The sequence below is a fragment of the Myotis daubentonii genome, chromosome 10, assembly GCF_963259705.1.
Source record: "Myotis daubentonii chromosome 10, mMyoDau2.1, whole genome shotgun sequence".
Lineage (NCBI taxonomy): Eukaryota > Metazoa > Chordata > Mammalia > Chiroptera > Vespertilionidae > Myotis > Myotis daubentonii.
Genome location: NC_081849.1, coordinates 37,948,559 through 37,970,290, shown reverse-complemented (window position 1 = coordinate 37,970,290; position 21,732 = coordinate 37,948,559). Strand labels below are relative to the sequence as shown.

The 21,732-nt window shown below is 43.3% G+C and overlaps 1 protein-coding gene across 1 annotated transcript in view; it reads right to left on the bottom strand.

The window, feature by feature from the left end:
* Positions 1-21,732, bottom strand: part of CNTNAP2 (contactin associated protein 2) — a 1,845,032-nt gene that overhangs the window by 208,802 nt on the left and 1,614,498 nt on the right. The gene's annotated exons all lie outside the window — the stretch shown is intronic.

Sequence of the window (21,732 nt, the reverse complement as noted above, 5' to 3'; positions counted from 1 at the left end):
ATCTTTCCTTGAGTTTTAATAAATTTCCATGGGCAATCATCCTTATTTCCTCTCATTCTGTGGAACAACATTGCCCCGAAGCCCCACAGCATACTTCTGACTTTCCAAAAGTTATCTGTGTGTATGTACATACAATATTTTATTAAAGATTGAGAGTTGGGGTTCCTATCCCGAGTGGCCCTGTAGGGACTGTGGGGAGCAGATCCAACAGAGGTGAAATTGGGAGACACCCCTGGGAACACTGTGTGTGGTGGTGTGGGCAGTCCGGAACTCCTGCATGTGTGCTGGCCCCTTTGGTTGGTGCAGGAAGCACCTGGGCTGAGCCTAGTGGGAGAGAATGGGAGCAAGGTCTTTGGTGTTCTGCCTTGCTGATCATCCACCTTTGTGTGGAATAACCAATCAGCAGTCACTCAGAAATGGAGCATGGGAGGATTACAAGTGGGGGAGTACCTCTAACTCCAGGGGATTACAGGTGACACTCTTACCTGTAGGGCAGTGATGGCGAACCTATGACACGCGTGTCAGAGATGACACGCGAACTCATTGTTTGGGGTTGATTTTTCTTTGTTAAATGGCATTTAAATATATAAAATAAATATCAAAAATATAAGTCTTTGTTCTACTATGGTTGCAAATATAAAAAAATTTCTATATATGACACGGCACCAGAGTTAAGTTAGGGTTTTTCAAAATGCTGACATGCCAAGCTCAAAAGGTTTGCTATCACTGCTATAGGGGGTGGGTAATGCTGAGCTAAGCCCACCTATGGGCTCTTAATGAGCTTTTGCCCTTGAGCTCATGGAGAAGACATGACTGCCTTATTGCCTGGTAGTAACCAGTGTCCCCATGAGAAAAGCAGCTCACTGGACAAAATAAAAATACCACACGGGATGAGTTACATTCCATTAGAACAGATGAACCGAGAATTGAAAATGAGACCAACAGCTCACTCTCAACTTCATTGCCAGGGCAGAGATTCCCTTTGAATACATACAATTCTGAGTACATTTACTATCACACCTAAAGTCTAAAGTACATGAGCGTGCTTTAAAATAGTTACTAAAGCCTTTAACTTTAATGCTAAATGTATGCTACAGTCATCAGATTAGGCCAAGATGCAGTCACTCATGCTAAGCCCCATGTCAGCCAACCAAAACTTAACTAAGTTTCTATGCTCAGCTCTCCCAGCAAAGGAAGACCTAGGTCAGTCAATTAGCACTTGCTTGCTCAGCACAAGTTATCTGACCCATTCCAAGTCTTCCCTTTGGTCCATATAAGGGAAGTACCCTTGCTCTAACCAATCAGAAGATACCCAGTATATCTTCTTTGTTTCTGCTTACTGGGGCTATAAAAATCTCTGCCTTGTAAATTCCTCAGAGCTCATTTCTATTTCGTAGAGTGGATGCTGCCCAATCCATGAATCGCTGAATTAAATGCCTAGTAGATCAGCAAATTGTCTGGGGAAAATTTTCTTTTTACACTTAAAATATATGTTGTTTTTTTTCAAAACTGAATTTTGCTATATCTTTCCTTCCAAGAATACAATGAATTAACTGAATTTAGTCTATTGGTTTTTATATACTATACGAGAGGCCCGGTGCACGGGATTCGTGCACTGGTGGGAGGCGTGGCCTGCGGGATCAGCCTGCTGTGGGAGCGCTGCTCATCCCGGTCAGCTGAGCAGCGCTCCCACTGTGGGAGCACACTGACCACCAGGGGGCAGCTCCTGCATTGAGCATCTGCCCTGTGGTGATCATTGTGCGTCATAGCAACTGGTCAGCCGGTCATTCTGGTTGTTCTGCCATTTGGTCGCTGGACTTTTATTATATAGGATTTTTCCTTTCTTTATGCAAATTATGCACAGATGCAATATACAGTTCAACTACTATTCTTATATAAAATTAACTTGGTGTTGTTACTGTTATGCTTAAGCTGTAATTTTAAATTAAATATAGAATATTGTTAACGTATGAGATATTAAAATAACCTCTTGTTTAATTAGTGCTATTTGTTGTTGTTCTTAGAGACATGTAGAATATAGCAACACCTAGATGAATGAATGGTAATATATTACCAGTAAGTCAGTGTGAACTATGTTTACAAATGTTTTCAGTAAGGTAAAACCAGGGGTGGTGGTAGAGTCTATTGTTTAAAGTGTTCCCAAAGTCTTCATGAAGGTTTAAGCTATATATTTTTAAACATAGCAATATAATAGCTTTCAGTGCAAGAACAGCAGACTAGTTTTCTCTTGGGGAGAAGAATATTACTTGACATTGGTCAGACTAATACCTGAGAAGAAAGAATCTTAACTATTTAAGTTGCTATCCTCTGGGATCTGAGTCCTCTTTCTGGCTCACGAGCTGGCTTAATATCTGGTCAGAGGAGTTCAATGAAGATCTCTTGAAATAAAACCTAAATCAACCTAGTAGTTGCAACCCAATCACCAGTCAGAGTTTTAGGAGGGAATGAAGCCACATGCCCGAGGCCAGCAGGATTCAGCTCATCCAGTTGGGGCAGAACCTTTAACAACCTTAGGAGCCTGGGAGGATGTGCCCCCAGACATACTTCAGCCTGAAGCAGGGCAATTCTGTCTCTTTAGGCAGTATTCCCAGGACATGAATGTAATCAACATTTTTCAAGCTACAATCCAATCTAGTGCATTCTATTTATTTATTTATTTTACTGCTGACATTATTACAGGTGTCCCCTATTTCCACCCATTTTCTCCCTTCCACCCAGACTCCTGCTCTCCCCTCCTGCTGACCGTCACCACATTGTTGTCTGTGTCCATGGGCTCTGCATTTATATTCTTGGCTATGCTCTTCACCTTCTTTCATCCCATCTGCCCCACCCACCTCTCCTCTGACATCTGTCAGTCTGTTCCATGTTCATGCCTCTGGTTCTATTTTGTTGATCAGTTTATTTTGTTCATTAGACTCATTCTTATTTTCTGAGGTGGTGATGTGTTAACATGAGGGTTAATTGTCTAAAGTGATTTTAGAAAAAGGAAAGCGAAAAGTCAAACACATCAGAGGTCCAGCACTGGCTATTCAGACAGAAAAATCCCCAGAGAGGAGAAGGACATTTCGACCAGTTATTCTAGTTTGGCGAGATATCCCTACAGATGCTGATCCCATTTGTTTGAACTGTGTGCTCACTAAGCAACTTCGAGCCGATTTGGTCTCTTGAATGGACCGATTGGCAGGGAAAATGAAACTTGTACAAATAGTGGTTCCCAGTCGTCGTCCTGGAAATGTCTGGATTATCCCATAGTATCATTGGAGCTGTCCCCATGGGCTGCCCCAGATCTCTGGACAAATTTACTCAGTCCAGATTCTTGCCCAGTGATGGTGAGTACTCTACACTGACTGGTCATGTCAGAGTTGAGGTATCTACCCAGGAGGTGATGAGGGAGAAACTTTATTTACACTTACTTTAAAATCCTCATTCCTTAAAATATCCATGTTGGTTATACATTATGATATACACAACATTCTATTCATGCTTATGGGAATGTGGGCTTAAAGGTTTTAATGAGCAGGGTACATACCCTGATGAATTTCTGTAGGGCCTGTACCGATGAGTCCAGGGCCCAATCTCTGGGATTCTGGGTCGTGACAAGATAACATGCGTGCCTTTGCTGGTGCTCCTTGTCCTTCATGATGCTAGGAGCTTATAGCATTGTTATTATTTGCTTATAATGCTTCCAACAGACTGCAAGCTCCTTGAAAGCTGGGAGCAAACCATTTCTTCTTCTTAACCTTTGGCCCCAGAACAAAGTAAGTACTCATTAAATAATTACTAAATCAGTGGGTAAGTAAACAGCTGCATCTCTCGATTATATTCAATTTTCGTTCACAGGCAAATTCCTCATGGGACAACATCTATTTTATAGTAACTTGAGTACTGAAGGTTCTAAATAAATAGAAATCAAAGCTAATGCTGCTTTAGCACCCACTGGTCACTGGACATGGCTTCCACTAGCACACCAGCATTTTCCTGACCTATGACTTAATTTCTATGGATCTCTATAGAACTCATTGAACAATGCCATGCATTTGCAAGACTGATGACCTCATAACCTTAAGGTTATTAAAACATGTGAAATTCATACCTATAATCAAGGTCAGTGCTGTGGAAGGTAAAGTGACATTGGATGAGAATACCAAGTGGGAAATAAGACAAGGACTCGTGCCGAAGCAGGAGGCAGGGATGGCCAGTGTGGACAGGCAGAAGGAGGGCAAGGTTGGAAATTGAGAGGGAAAGTGTGAAACAGAGCTGAAATACATATCTGAGTCTGGAGGGACTAGTCCAGCCATGGGCAAACTACGGCCCGCGGGCCGGATCCAACCCGTTTGAAATGAATAAAACGAAAAAAAAAAAAGGACCGTGCCCTTTTATGTAATGACTAGGGGCCCGGTGCACGAAATTCGTGCACTGGGTGTGTGTGGGGAGGGGAGTGTCCCTCAGCCCAGTCTGCCCCCTCTCACATACTGGGAGCCCTCAGGCGTTGACCCCCATCACCCTCCAATCGCAGGATCGGCCCCTTGCCCAGGCCTGACGCCTCTGACAGAGGTGTCAGGCTTGGACAGGGGACCCCCATCTCCCCCCGATCACTGGCTCTGGACCCCGCCCAGGCCTGAGGCCTCTGGCCCAGGAATCATGCCTGGGCTGGGGACCCCCATCTCCCTCTGATCGCTGGCTCCACCCCCCGCCCAAGCCTGACGCCTCTGACCCAGGCTTCAGGCCTGGGCAAGGGGACCATCATATCCCCCCAATCCCCGGCTCCGCCCCCCGCCCAGGCCTGATGCCTCGGCCAGAGGAGTTGACCCTCATCACCCTCCGATCACCAATCACCGGATCGGCCCCTTGACCAGGCCTGAGGCCTCCGGCAGAGGTGTCAGGCCTGGGCAGGGGACCCCCAGCTCCCCACGGTTGCAGGCTCCGCCCCTGCCTAGGCCTAATGCCTCTGGCTGAGGCGTCCGGCTGGGGAAGCGGGGACCCGCAGCTGCAGCGACCCCGCGATCCTGGGCTCCGCTTTAGGCCCAGGCAAGGGACTGCCAGCTTCGACCGTGCCCAGCTCCCATCGCTGGCTCCACCCCTACTTCCTGCTATCACTGGCCAGGGCGGCAAAGGCGCCTGATTCTCCGATCATGGCTGGGGGGCAGGGCAAAGGCGGCCCCAGGGCCGCCTTTGCCCTGCCCCCCAGCTCTTAGCTCCCCTCTGGGTTTCCGATCACTGTCAGTGGCAGGGGGCTCCTTCCTGCTTTCCCTTTCACCTCCCTGCGTTGTGCCTACATATGCAAATTAACCGCCATCTTGTTGGCAGTTAACTGCCAATCTTAGTTGGCAGTTAACTGCCAATCATAGTTGGCAGTTAACTGCCAATCATAGTTGGCAGTTAATTTGCATATAGCCCTGATTAGCCAATGAAAAGGGTATCGTCGTACGCCAATTACCATTTTTCTCTTTTATTAGATAGGATGTTTACTTTGAATTTATATTAGTTCACACAAACACCATTGCTTTTGTTCCAGCCCTCCGGTCCAGTTTAAGAACCCATTGTGGCCCTCGAGTCAAAAAGTTTGCCCACCCCTGGACTAGTCAATACTAACAATGATGAGGCAGGTGGAAGAGGTCAGGAGCCCAGCCGAGGGCGGAACAACATTATCAGAGGCTGGGTGAAATGGCTGGGGGGAGGTTGATGGTTCTATAAGCTTGAACATGACTGGGGCATGTGAGAGCATTTTAAATATATTCTGGGCTCCTCTCCTGTGGGGAGAGGAACCAGGTGGTACCTCCAGCTGGTGCAGAAGAACAGGGCTGGGGCAGCCAACCAGACACGGCTGACACATCACTCAGACTTCAGTGAACCATCAGCAGAAAATGCAGCATCACCTCTTCATCCAAACCCTTCAATGGCCATTTCCTTCGATTTCACCCGTGATTATTTGGTATGGGATTCTGACTTCAAAATTTCTAAGGATATTTTCTGATGGGCAGCAATTCACTAAGTCTAATTTTAATTTCTAACAAAGCATTGGACATACATAGTTTTCAAAGTCAAGTGGTGCTAGAAGGGATAGAGTAAAATGCAATTCCTGCTTCACCCCTCCCCATCCCAAACCCAATTTAGCAAAAACTCTTTCTGCATCTTTAACTTTTTAAAGTATATCCCTGTATGCCTAAAATATACCTGTGTAGATATTTATAAATTTATGCATCTTAGGTAGTCTCTATTGGTGTTTCTGAATGCAAGATGAGGACTGAGCATTTTTACAAGCCAACCTCCTTGCTCCCTCTCTCTGTATTCTCCCCAAACAGCCAAATGACAGCTTTTTTGTTGTATTGAAATTCAATATATTCTAATTCTTGAATCTCCTGGAGTTCTTCAGTTTGCTTCTCAGCTGCCTGTCAACAGCTTGCACTTGCTGATTTTCTTGTATGTTCACAAGGAGCAACAGAACACTAGGTGTGCTGTGGTCCCCTCTGAGGTGGTCATGTTGGCAAGGGCGGGGACCGTGAGGGTGTGCTGGTGGGAAGGTGGGAGGGATGACAGCAGGTGAACTTATGGGGCTGCTCTGGCCTGTCTCTCACTTGGTGCAGATGCTGTGTAGTGGCCCACATGCAGGCTCCTGAGTCAGACCATCTGGCTTCATCATCTCTAACCCTTGGGCAACTCTGGCTAGATTTCTCGATCTTCCTGAATTGCAATTTCGTCCCTTGTACAATGGAATAACAATGGAAACTCTCATAGGGTGTTGAGAATCACAGGAGATGATCCATAAAAAAACATTTAGCAGAGTGCTGACACAAAATAAACGTCCAACACATGTTATTAATCACCACTAAACTGATGGCTACAGTATCATGTACAGTCACTGCCTAAGGGCTTGGCCAAGGTGGGGAGGATGGGAAATGGGGTTCCTGCCCTTAATTAGGCGAATAGCAAGTCAACAAACCCTGGCTCCTCCCCAGCCCGCTTTATCTCAGCGGGTGAATTCTCTAAGGGGAAGCAGCAAGCTGGACTGAACTCTCCGTATAGTTCTGACTTCTCCAGCTGTCGGCTCATCTCAAACCCATATCTACCTTTACCCTTCTGTCCTGTCCTGTTCTTTTCTCACTCCTTTGCTCCTGCTCACTGCTCAGAACTGTGTGCTCCCTATCTCTTCATCTCCTTATTGACCTAGAGAAAACCCCATTCAGGACACACAAATGGGAATATCCTTGTACCCTGCAATGTGCTATATGGTTTTGTAGAGTATCAATTAAATAAAAATACGATGAGAGAAAGGGTGAATGAGCAAGCAACGAAGTAGAGTGACCCAAACACTGGAAATAATTGTGTCTGAACAAAGGTAGACCAGAGCGCTGACAGGCAGAGAGGAGCGTTCAGGTCTCACCTTGGAGTCAGGCCTCTGCTGTCTTTCCTTCCTGCTCAGAGGGGAGATAGGTAATTAGGAAAGGTGAAGAGGCAGTGGCTGGGCCAGTTGGCATTTGGTTGAGTGGAGGAGATGGTCTGTGGCTCTGCCGGCTGTGGTTTATTGAGGTGTGTGGCTGCGGGTGCAGTCTGGACGCCAGGGGGCTTGCTTATCCTCTCAGATTCAGCAATTTCCTGGAGCCACTGCATTGAGAAGCTTACAGGCTTCAGCTTTAAGTGGCAAGCACTCTGCATTGTAAAAAAAAATACTAGGAGACTAGTTACTCTGAAAACTTTCAGTGACCCGCAGCTTAGAAATTTGAGTGTTCTGAGGGTTGTGATGGAGTCTTCTGTTGTGTACTATGGCTGGGTGCGATTTACAACAATAAAACAGACAGCTTCATTTGCATGAACATTTGAGTCTATTTGCAGGGGTATCTTACACGGAGAAAAAGTTACTCTCTTAATTAAAACACCTTGTACTTTCAGGAAAGGTAAAAGTTGCTTTGTTCAGCTCTCAGCCTCATTTTATAGGGCAAATTAAGTAAAAATGAAGGGGTGCATGTTAAAATGCTGCTTCCTGGGCAGTTTCACCCTCTCCAGAAAGCCTTTTCCATTGCTACAGCCAAAGAGGGGCTGTTATACACTTGTGGGAGGAGTCAACGATATACTTGGGCAAGAATGGTGATAGAGTCCCATGGAGAAAAAGAACACGATGGTGAAATCCTGAAGGTCACGATGCTCAGGACGCTTCTTGCACAGCTGTGGGCTGCTTAATTGCCAGACCGTGGGGGATGTGGTAAAATGGCTTGTTCCTAAGTAGTCATGAAAACTTCTCTCTCCTATCTGTCAACGGTGCATTTAAACGTAGGGGTCCTTAAGAGATAATCCTATTTCATTTTGAATGCTTGAAACAGTTATGTGTACTGGGATGCTTGGAGGTGTGGGGGAAGGTCTAAGTTTTCTTGTAAAGATTTTCAGGGTCCCCACAGTCAATTCCGACATTTCCTCAAGCTTTCCTCATTTGGGGCTATTCGTTATGCCCAATGTATACTAGTCATCCTAAGTGTATTGGGGTTGAAAGTGAAAAGTTAATAACCAAAAGTAGTGAAATGAATAACTAGGTGTAGAATGGGAACATGTGGGCTTCTTGTTCTTGACTCAAATTTCTGTCTTGAGTTAGTCCCAAAAGTTTCCATGTGACTGATTCCAAAAAATGAGGGAATAGCAAGCCAGAACCTCTCACACCTTGTTGAATAAAGGACTGGGGGGAGATCTGCCTGATTTAGCAAAACTAAAACTTTTTTGCATCTGGAGGTTGCAGGACAAATTTATCATATCCACTATAATTATTACATGCAAGTTGAAATTAAAAATACTTAATAAGTAGTGTAGAACACAGAAGTGGCCAAGGCAGGGCGATTCTGGGAGGGCGACTGGGTGATTGTCCAGTGTTTAAAAGCTTGCGTGTCCGCCCCAGGGACATATCTGCTTTTATTAATTTTCCTGGGCCATTTTACCCAAATTCATGGTTTTAACTACTAGTCACAGGTCAATATTTCCCAAATTTATGCATATAGATAGATCTCTACTATGACTTTAAGATTAGGATATGCATTTCTTTTTTCTTTTTTCTTTTTTAATGTATTTTATTGATTTTTTTACAGAGAAGAAGGGAGAGGGATAGAGAGTCAGAAACATCGATGAGCGAGAAACATCGATCAGCTGCCTCCTGCGCATTCCCCACTGGGTATGTGCCCGCAACCAAGGTACATGCCCTTGACTGGAATCGAACCTGGGACCCTTGAGTCTGCAGGCCAACACTCTATCCACAGAGCCAAACTGGTTAGGGCGGGATATGCATTTCTTACTGGACAGCTTACCTTGTCCTACAAGTATCTTCCTTAAACACTATGACTGAAAGTGAACCCATTTTTCTCCACATTAACTCTACCTACAATATACTCTACATAAGAGCTGTTCCCACTTTGCCACTCAAGCCAGAAACATGAGAGTCATTCCCGGGTATCCAACCCACCTCTAAGGCCTGATAACCATCCTCCGACACATTCTTCCCTACATCCCTCCTCTTCATTCCTCCTGCTGCCAGGCTCAGGCCACCATCTCCCACCTGGATGCACATGAACTCCAGGATTGTTTATCATAAATCCAGCCTTTACAAAGCCAACAGAGAAATCTCTCTAAAATGCACAACTGGCTATTTCACTCTCATGAGTGAAACCCCTGATGGTTCTAAAAGCCCGCAGAACACACTGCAAGCCCTCTGTATAACCATGGTCCTAGCCCGTACTCGTGGTGTCCAAGGATGGCTCTGAGGGTGGCCAGCCTCAAGGATATCACTCTGTCTTTAGTGTGTCTCCCGTTAGTATCTACTTCCTCGTATCATTTTCTCTCCACATCTTTGTAATTCAGGTCTAATACCATTAAGTTCCCCTTTTACTGTCTGCCCTGTTGTCATAAAGAATGGTCACAGCAGAAGCGGAACTGAGTGCGATGCATCTGGCCACACTCTGCCTCTGTGCAGAAGAGGGGTGCTGTAATGTGAGATGGCCCTTAGGCCCTCACATATTGATAGTCTACAAAATCCCAGGCCTCACCTCCACAGAAAAACAGATTTTATATCAAATCCATTAGGTAAGTACAATGTGGAAAAAGCTTCCCATTTTGGCAGAAGGGTGGACGGGAAAATTGCAAACTGCTCTACACAGCAGAGTAATGGATTGATATGATCCGTACAATTATGTTACATGAATCAAAGTTTCCTTTTTGTGCTCTTTCCATTATAGGAAATAAAAAGATTCCCGCATCCTAGTCATAGATACTGTCATTTTCCTACTGAAAACTATCAAGGTCCCCATGTCTCCAGCGGTGAGATTAGTAAAGCACCACGCAAAGAGGAGATGAGCGAGTGGGATGTCGGCTTTTAAAACCCGTTTCTTTATTTATAAATTAGAAACATAGTTCCTTTGTCCACAGGGTGGTTGTGAGAATGTAAAGCAGAATTATGAAATGCAAAAGGGCTGTGAAAAGGCAAACCATTTTCTTCTTGCCTGTATTTTCGAATAATAATAGAAAATAACAGACTTTGTGTATAGGGGTGAGATGGTTGCTCTAATTTATACAGAACATGCTGGAGTTTCCTAACGGCTCATAAATCCTCGAGAAGGGGACAGTCAGGAGAAGGCCTGGCATCACATTCCAGTCAACGGCTAAGTGAACATAATTTTAATATAAAAACAGCACATCCATGCCTAAACAAATGTGCAGATTCTAAAGATGAAAAGAGGCCACGATCCGATGTTCCAGTTGCAGTTCTTTGCTGGTGCACAGACCCTGAGTCTGGCTGTGGTCACCCTGGGATAAGGATCATGAAATGGAATTCTAGTCAATCACAGGGGACACCCATGGGTCTGAGGGTATGTAGGACCAGCAGCGGTTTTCTAACTTCGTGTTACATAATGAAAACAAATGGTAAGGTGGGTGCAGTAGCATCTGATAGGTTGAACTGGAGCAGTTTTGATTTTCAGGAAACCTGGGAGTTTGTATAAGGGCAGGATAGACCACGTGAGGGTGATGAGTGGCAGAAGTGCTTCAAGAAACTGCTGAGTGTGCAGTGATCCAGAGGGCACACACGAACTGAACCGCTCTCCAGGTCTGCCAGGGCCACAGCATAAAGGATTTTCACCGAATGAAGAGCCTGCTGCAACCCCACATAGCGGACCTCCCTCCACATTCATTGATCAGAACCTAGCACAAAGGTACATGTCCTGATACTGAAATACTGATTAATGCTACCTGATGGTTGCACTTACATTTTCCCACAACAAGATTTCAAGTTGTGAACTAGAGGCTGTGATGTCTCAGCCTTGCCTTTGTGGTTTCTGGGAGCCATGGGAAAACTGTCTGTCCAGAGCTGAGCTGTTTGGGAATCTCAATATTCTAATGAGTGAATTTAGATTATAATAAGAAGCGCACATTAAAGTTTTAACTGCCATGGCAGGGTACTGCAAGTCATGCTGATTTGAACCCAAGGAGATGGTGGCAAAGTCTGGGTTTTGGAAGCAATTACTCCATCAGTCTGGCAACCTCCAGAGCACAGCAGCTCTGAGACATGGCACCATCTGACCTTTCCTCAGTCCAGGGCTCGGGAGAAAAAACGGGCTTTCCAATCCAGATCCGAATGGATGCCGATGGAACCAATCTCACAGTTCACCTCTGCAAAGCTTATGGGAAGTTTGTGGGATTTATTGTTTCAAGAGCTGAAGGACATTTACCTACCGATGCAGGGGAATAAATTTCAAGTACATTTAGTATTGGAGAATGGTCGTTTTAGTGCTGAATTCAATCCACTTGACTTTCTCCTTAATCTTCCATCCTCCACCTCAACTGGAACACCACACACACACACACACACACACACACACACACACACACACCTTTTTAGTTTGGGGCTTGAGTGGTTTGTAAAACTTTAAAGAGTTTTTAGTAGCAAAAATGTGGAAGCAACCACAATTAGAAATCTAGTGGGATATTCAGAAAAATAGAATACAATGTGGCATAAGCAGTGAAATAGACCGAGGCAAGTTCTCAACTATATATTTTAAGGGGCAAGCAATTTTCAGAATAAAATGCATATTTTAGCTCCATTTTGTTAAAAGTTATATGCACCCTGATACATATATGTGCATATACACACATATATAATACATACACACATGTGTGTTTGTGAAAGAGTACAGAAAGAGAAAGGAGAGAGTAAGGAGAAGCAGAGAGGAGAGTCCTAGATGCCTGGAAGGAAGGAGTCCTCCGGAAGATGAGGAGGTGTGCACGTTAGTGGGACCAGGACAGAGGCTTGGGCACAGAGCGGAGTGAAGAGAATTGAAAAATGCTCTGTGCTGGGACTTACATGACCTTTACAAGTCATGGAAGATACAAGTAAAGGTTAGATTTCCCCCCAATATTTTGGTTATTGGACTATGTTTTTTAAAAGAATGCCTGTGTCAGCACTATGTAGATGAATTAGAGGAGGCCTCAGCTTTTACTTTTGGACTCTAAGCCTCTGGGCCTCACCCCTAACCCACACAGTAGCTGCAGTGGGAAGAAGGGACATTGTTCCCCATGCTGAGAAAGAATAAGGCTCCTGAGACCGTACCATTCCCATGTACAGTTTCGATGCCACAGAGACATTTCTGAACTATAAACTACCAATGGCTAACTAACTCACTAAACTATGATGCTGTAAAGCTTTCTTCTTACAATGATTTCTCCTGGTCATAAGCAAACTTTTCTTCATCAATACTTATTCATCAAGATTCTGGACTTCATAAAGTTATTAGTACATATTAATAATTAATTTCATTGGTTTATTAAGAGCTATTCATAGCAGCTAAAATCTATCAAACTATGTTCCCAGGAATATTTAATATAGGCATGATCTCAATTATTGAACCTTTACAACATCACTTGAAGTACTAGTATTACTTCCCTTTTTCATATGAGGAAACCGAGGCACAGAAAGTTTAATGTGAATTTCATTTTAAACCAAGGTCTCATGGCTTCAATACCAATGCTCTTTCCATAAAATATGCTGCCATTAAAAAAAACAAACCATTTCCTTTCTACAGCCCTCACCTCTTCCTGTAAATAAGACCCTCCAAAAATTCCTATGGGATTTTATGCTGGTCTTTCCTGATTCCTCAAAGGAGTCTGAAGATGCTATTGTAGGCTTGTCCTCAGATTTCAGCAGAAGGAGACTAAGGGGAGATTCTCCTGTATTGCTCAGGTACCTGGGGTAGGTTGGGGAGGGGAAGATGACCACATTTTGCTTCCTGCCTCTACTGAGAACCTACTCTACGTCATGCCCAGCCCCAGACTTCATGGAAGAGCTAGCACCTCAGAATTTTGTCTCTGCTTCTGATGTCATCCTGGTCCACTCTCTCCCTTGCTCATTAGGCTCCAGCCACACCAGCCCTCTTTCAAAATGCCAGGCTTGTTTCAATCTCAGGACCTGCTTCTTCTTCCTAAAATGCTTTCCAAAGATCTCTGCAGCATTGGCTTCTTCTCATCTTTCAGAAGCCAGTCACTCTTCAGATTCAATGCCATCTTCTCAAAGAAATGGGAAATCTATCCTGAAGTCACCCGCTCCATTCCCTGTGGGTTTCATTTTTTATATTCATATTTCACTGTCTGAAATATCCATTTAGATGTCGGGTTTACTTATTTTCTTACTGTACTTCCTGGTCTGAGATATAAGGTCCATACATGAGCTTGCTTTGCCTGTTTTGTCCTCTTCTGTGTTTCTAGTGCTTAGACCTCACTCAACACATAGTAGGTGCTCAAGGAATGAATGAATGAGATGTATCACCTTAGGTCTATGCATTTGGGAGCTGTGGGTCATGTAGTCTAACAGCCAAGGACGGTTTCCAAAACTCAATCTCTATATGGGGTTGGAATTGTTACTGAGTAAATGAAATCTTGTTATTACATCAGGGAAGTGATGAGCTCAGTAATAATTTTAAAGTTACCCAGAGTAATGCCCTAACTGGTTTGGCTCAGTGGATAGAGCGTCGGCCTGTGGACTGAAGGGTCGCAGGTACGATTCTGGTCAAGGGCATGTACCTTGGTTGCGGGCACATCCCCAGTGGGGAGTGTGCAGGAGGCAGCTGATTGATGTTTCTTTCTGCCGAAACCGGTTTGGCTCAGTGGATAGAGCGTTGGCCTGCGGACTGAAAGGTCCCAGGTTCGATTCCGGTCAAGGGCATGTACCTTGGTTGCGGGCACATCCCTGGTAGGAGATGTGCAGGAGGCAGCTGATCGATGTTTCTCTCTCATCGATGTTTCTAACTCTCTATCTCTCTTCCTTCCTCTCTGTAAAAAATCAATAAAATATATTAAAAAAAAATAAAGTTACCCAGAGTAGCCTAAATATGATCTCATATGAAAAAATACTAAAAATATTAATTCTTTATTCCAAAGTCTGTGATATGCCTTGTCCAAGTATTTGTGATGTTTTTTCCTCAAATTACATGGAGCTGAGTTAAACTACACATTTTCTGGTTCCATGTGACCTGTGGAGATAAGATTGGTAGCACTGAGGTGGAAAGCTCATGGGGAAGAGGCCAATTATTCTAAAATTGGCTTGGATGGTGCAGCTTCCTAATGTCTTACACTCTTTTACTCTTTGGGTAAGGTGTGTGTTCCAGTGCTTACTGAGCATACGTCCTTTGATGTTGTGCTTGCCTTCACCGCATAGGCTTTTGCAGAAATGGGAAGAATTGCCTACTGAGAGACTTTAGGAATGCAAAAAGGCAATCTTGGTGCCCTTCTGTTGCTTGTAACCCTGATCTCCAGTTGGGTCTCTCACTTCACCTTTACCTGGCAGATATTAATCATCGGAATCTCCATAATGTGGTGGCTGATAACAGCTTAATGATTATTCACCTCTGGTTTTTTATTATTTTAATAAGGGACTCCTGCAGATTGAAATGCCTTTAAGATCCAAATTAATTAATCTCTAATGGTCTGATTTCAAGTATCAGCATAGGGTGGAAATAAATATTTCCATATTCATGGTCTATATTTATACTTATAATAATTATGTAGTCGTTGCCTTTTAGCCAGGATCTATGTTTCACTGGCAGTGCATACAAAAAAGTGTTCAGCTTCAAAATCATGATGAATGAGGAGACAATATTAGAATAATACCACAGAACATAAACTATTATAATTTTCTCCACTAATGAGAACCAAGTAGTGATTTCTAAAGTTTACATATGAGAATGAATTTGGACATTGATACTTTTAAGAAGGAAAAAAGGGTCCATTTTTATACTTGAGAAAAATACTGTATATGTTGAAATGTGCTTAGTGAAAAAAAAACCCACATTGTGAATGCAACTTGCCACACTTCATGAAAAAGGTTAAACTACTTCATGACTTTTCCTCTTAAAACTAAACTTGAAAATATCTTTCTTTGAAGAAAATCCAAGGGAACATTTCCTCTCACTCTATTTCACATGCTTAAGGAACCAGAGAACATTCCACTATATATTAATCAGAAAATGCAGAGCAGGAAGGGAGGACATTTTCATAGAGATAATTTGGGAGATGAGAGACCAGACCTGATGAGTTTCCACAATTCTGTTAAGGATTACTTTCTATGAGTGAAATACATTATTCCCTTCAGATTATTTCCCCCAGGTTGTGTTATTTTTGCATGTTTCAACTTGATATTCAATTCTTTTATAATCATCAGCTCACAAACTTTATTGGGCACTAAAGCAATCTTGCAGGGCTTGCTACACATGCAGCTTTCTCTAAGCCATATTCCCCGCCATTTGGAATCACTCAGTCCTGGGCTTACGGACCTGACCTTCTAATGAGAACCCCAGCACCTCCTGGAAATGACAGAAGTTTTGCAAACATGGTTTGGAGTCTGTGTGATGCTCTAATCACTTACTAGAAGCCTGGCTAATTTTGAGCTTTGTGAAGGGTGAACATGACATTCATTCATGTTATTGGTACAACCAGATCAGAGGCTTCATTCACACTGAGACACAAGGACGCTGTCAGAGTATTATGCTGAGCGAAATAAGCCAGTCAGAGAAAGACAACTGTCACATGAGCTCATTCATAAGTGGAATCTAATGAACAAAATAAACTGATGAACAAAATAGATGCAGAGACATAGAAGCATGGAACAGACTGTTGAATCTCAGAAGGAAGGCAGAGGTGGGAAGGCGGTTCGGAAGAGATCAACCAAAGAACTTGTATGCATATATGCATAACCCATGGACACAGACAATAGGGTGGTGAAGGCCTGGAAGGGCTAGAAGGGGTCAATGTGGGGAAAAAGAGACACATATGAGAGAAGACAAGATGGCGGCGATATAGGCAGATGCGTCCCAGGTCGTGTCCCGGAACAGATGGAGTAAGCAGCTGAAACTATTAACACCCACCCTGAATTGGCGAAATTACTCAGCTGGTGAGACGGTTTGCAGCCGGGAAGGGCAGAACTCCCCTGGAAAGGTAAAAAAAACCCCAGCGATCTGGGCAGGAAAGTTTGCCAGACCTCTGAGCCCAGAGGGTCAGATGGAGACCGCGTGGCAGACAGCTGCGTCCCTTGGGACAGGCACAGCCCCTGACTGGGGAAAGGAGATCCGTGGGATTGCTGGCGCTGGGGGATTTGAGATCTGGGTTCTGTGATCATGAAGGACTGAGCCTAACGGGGGCAGCCTGAAGAGCTGACCAGACCATGCAGTGCCGGTAAGAGAAGAGCTTACAGAAACTAAGCCTTCCCCGTTTCCGCAGCTGGCGTTTGTTTGTTTTCACTGAACACTGTTCATAAGACATTTCGGATACAGACACTCACCTGTGCTGAAGAGAGGGAGAAGGTGCAGACGAGTGGAATCGGGGGAGAGGCTGAGGGGGGGGGGGCGGGAGAGGTGGCAGCGAATTGAGTGCTGAAACACCCCTGGGCCCAGGATTGGGGCAGCCACCCTCTCCGGAGGGTGGGACTCCTCCACCTAGCCCCCAGGCAAGGAGCACAGCCATACCGATTCCACCCTGAACGAGATGAAGGATTAAATAATCTGATTAGTCCCTGGGAGTTAACAGGGTCTGGCCTATAGAGGGATTTTCAATCCCAGCAACAACACAGAGCAGGGTAAAGATTAAAGAACCAGCTCTGATTATGCTAAGTGAAATAAGCCAGTCAATAAAGGAAAAATACCACATGATCTCACTCATTCATGGACAATAGAGACCATTATAAACTTTTGAACAATAATAGATACAGAGGCAGAGCTGCCTCAAACAGATTGTCAAACTGCAGCGGGAAGGCCGGGGAGGGTTGGGGGGCAGGAGGTAGTGGGGTAAGAGATCAACTAAAGGACTTTTATGCATGCATATAAGCATAACCAATGGACATAAGACACTGGGTGATAGGGGAGGCTAGGGGACTGTCTAGGGCGGGGGGATAAAATGGATACATATGTAATACCCTTTGTAATACTTTAAGCAATAAAAAAAAAAAATCATTTCTCCATCACTTTCTTGCTCTGATTTTTATTATATAGGACTAACTTCTAAAAACTGGATGCCCCAATATCCACTGACAACTAGGTCCCCATTAATTTTGAGCAACAGAATAACTGGTAAGAGATTGGAAGAAGGGAACAGGAAAGAACCCACTTTCTTTGAGGTGTTGCCTCCTTCATGGGCCCAATTCTTGTCAAGAGTTTATCCTTCCATATTTCCAACAACCACCAGCAGCCTCTACATTCATTCCAGTTCTGCATGGATTCCATTTTGCCAAAATCTAGGTTGCTTTTGTATCCTTCTTGATTGCAGCTTTTCTAACTTTTGAAACAAGAACTTTTATTAAAAACCACTTTCTAAACTTCATGAAGCAGATATTCTGTCCTGTCTGAACTCGGATTAAGTGGTCCTAGAAAACAGGATCTGTAGATGGGACTTGAATTGGGTTGTTCATCTGTTTGAGCTTGAATGTAGTAGTGACTTCATTGCCAATGTAAAGAAGACAAGTGTTTATTCCAAGTACTGGAAACATGATTATTTATATTCCCTACAGTGTTTGCTTTGGATAAATTGCTGATTGAAGACAAAAAAAAAAAAAAAAAAAAAAAAAAAAAAAAAAAAAGAACCAGCTCTGGACAGTTGACCTCCCCAAACCAGTTTTAAGTGCAATAGAGAAAATAAACCCTTGCTACTGGATAGAGAAGCCGTATAGCCTTAGAGGCCAACCCAAAAACACTGCCACCCAGAGGCTGAGCCACAAACTGACTCTTAGCTAAATACAAATTAAGGCAGTCTGGGACACAAATACGGCCTGCTTTAAAATCAGGACTGCGGTTTACAACTCGGAGGAACAGTGTATCGCACGGAAATTCAACACTCTCCTGAATACCTGACAGGACTAAGGCGAGCCAGACTGATGAGTAGGAGAACCGAAGGACCTTCAGTACTGCAAATTTTTTTTTGCTTTTTTCACCTTTTAACTAAGAAACCAATTTTTTTCTTCTTTTTCCATCACCTGATTTTACCCTTTAAATTACTACATTTTTATTTTTATTTATTTATTTATTTTTATATATTTTTTAAATATATTTTTATTGATTTTTTTACAGAGAGGAAGGGAGAGAGATAGAGAGTTAGAAATATCGATGAGAGAGAAACATCGATCAGCTGCCTCCTGCACATCTCCCACTGGGGATGTGCCCGCAACCCAGGTACATGCCCTTGACCGGAATCGAACCTGGGACCTTTCAGTCCGCAGGCCGACGCTCTATCCACTGAGCCAAACCGGTTACGGCTACATTTTTATTTTTAACCAGTATTATTACTGCTACCATTTTACCATTTTTTAAAGTGCCATTTTATTTTCTCTTTATTTTATTTTGGGATTAGTGTTCTCCATTCTATTTTCATCGTTCCTTTAGCATCAATTTTCCCTACCTAAATTTTACCTCTATGCTAAAACCCTCTCCCTCACTTTTCCCCTTTTGTTGTCCTGTTTCTCTTGCCCTATTCCTGCTTTAGATTTTCCCTATTCCTTCTGTTTACCTCCTGTCAAAATTTCACCCTACTTATATATCCTATTTCCAATCCACTGCTCTAACTCCTTATACACATACCCCTTATCTTTCTTCACTATCCAAATTTTTTCTCTTCTTTCATCTTTCTATTGTTTTGTTGCTGTTTGCTTGATTGTTGAGTATATTGGTTTTTTTTTCTTTTTCTTTTTTTTGGTGTGTGTGTGTGTGTGTGTGTGTGTGTGTGTGTGTTTTAGGACTGGTTGTGAGGTTGTTTTGCTTTTTCTCTTTATTTTTTTTCTGCTGGCTTTCCCCCTCCCTCCACGACCCCCCCCCCCGGGTTATTTTTATGCTTCTGTTTTCCCTTGCCTCTCTTTATATTATTGGTTGTTTCTAGTTTGCATTCATCTCCAGGGAGCTGTTGCTGGAATTTGTTGGGATTAGTGGTGGTTCTATTGGAGTTTTCTCCTCACATAAATAGTCTCTTCCCCTCTTCTACTTCATTCTCTCTTTTCGCTCTTTTTTTTCCCCCTCCTTTTCCCCAATTTCATTTTTGCACTCCTTTTTTTCCCTACTTTTCTTTTCTTTTTTCTCCTTTATCTTTTTCTATTCTTTCTTCCTTATCCCCTAATTCTCTTAATTCGGGTGGTCACCATTATTTGGGGTCATTAATATCGTGAATATATTTGTGTACAATGCCTGGTTCGTGGTGCCTTGTTGTGTTGTATTTTGTGCCTTTAAATCAACGCAGCAGATCCAAGCAACAGCAGCCTCGTGAGCAACACACCCTCTGTCTGAGGAAAAGCAGTTGTACGTGAAGTCTCCCCCCACCAGCCAGAAGAGCCACCACAGCTGTGAACAGCACCCACCAGAGGAACTGCTGCCAACTGAGGAGCAGCTGCTACCGCAACCACCCGAGGAGCAACCATAGCCCAAGGAGCCACTGCCACCTAGGGAGCAGCCATTGAATGACACAACGTCTAGATATGTCAGTGAGATCAAACATGAGTAGACAAAGAAACCCCCAAAGGAAAGAAAAGGAGGACTCGCCAGAAAAGCAGCTAAGTAATACAGAGACATGCACCATGACAGAAAAAGAATTCAGAATAAGGGTCCTAGAGTGCATAAACCAGATGGAGGAAAAAAATCACCAACTTATGCAAGAAACAGATGAAAAAATCAATAACTTATGCAAGAAACAAGAAGAAACAGATGAAAAAATCAACAACTTAAGTAAGACCCAAGAAGAAATGAAGAGCGATATAGCTGCAATAAAAAACACCATTGAAAGTATCAACAGTAGACTAGGAGAAGCGGAGGACCGAATTAGTGAATTAGAAGACAAGTAAGCAAAACACACCCAAACTGTACTGCAATTGGAGAAAAAAATTAAAAGACAGGAGAAGAGCCTAAGGGAGCTTTGGGACAACATGAAATGAAACAACATACGAATAATAGGGGTGCCAGAACAACAGAAAGATGAACAAGGATTAGAAAACCTACTAGAAGAAATAATATCAGAAAACTTCCCTGAGGTGGGGAAGAAAAAAGTCACACAAGCCCAGAGAGTCCCAAACAAGGTGAACCCGAAAAGACCCACACCAAGACACATCATAATTACCATGGCAAATGTTCAGGACAAAGAGAGAATCTTACAGGCTGCAAGAGAGAGATGGAAAGTTACATACAAGGGATCTCCCATTAGATTATCAAATGATTTCTCAACAGAAACACATCAGGTCAGAAAAGAATGGACGGAAATTTTCAAAGTGATGCAAAGCAAAGGACTGAATCCAAGAACACTCTATCCAGCAAGGCTATCATTCAAAATTGAAGGGGAAATAAGAAGCTTCACAGACAAAAAAAGGCTAAGGGAGTTTATCACCACCAAGCCAGCAATGCAAGGAATGCTAAAGAGACTGGTGTAAAAAGAAGAACTAAAAAGCCCAGAAAGAAAACAGCCACACAAAAAAAGAAATGGCTACAAACAAGTACCTTTCAATAATAACTTTAAACATAAAAGGACTAAATGCTCCAAACAAAAAGACATCGAGTGGCTGAATGGATAAAAAAACATGACCCATACTTTTGCTGTCTACAAGAGACCCACCTCAGAAGAAGGGACTCACACAGACTGAAAGTGAAGGGATGGAAACATATCTTTCAGGCAAATGGAAAGGAAAAGAAAGCTGGGGTAGCAATACTTATATCGGACAAAATAGACCTCAAAGTGAAGGCCATAACAAGAGATACGGAAGGCCAGTTCATAATACTAAAGGGATCAATACAACAAGAAGATATAACCCTGGTAAACATATATGCACCCAATGCAGGAGCACCCAAATACATAAAAAGACTCCTGGAAGTATTCAAAGGAGAGATTGACAACAATACATTCATAGTAGGGGACTTTAATACACCACTGACATCACTGGATAAATCCTCTAGACAAACAATCAGCAAAGAAACAGCAATCCTAAATGACTCACTAGATCAGATGGACTTAATTGACATCTTCAGAACACTTCACCCCAAAGCCACGGAATATACATTCTACTCAAGGGCTCATGGGACAGATTCAAAAATAGACCACATATTGGGTCACAAACAAAGTCTCCCCAAATTCAAGAAGATTGAAATCATACCAAGCATCTTCTCAGACCATGATGGCATAATATTAGAAATAAACTACAATAAAAACAACCCAAAATACTCAAACACCTGGAAGCTGAATAGCATG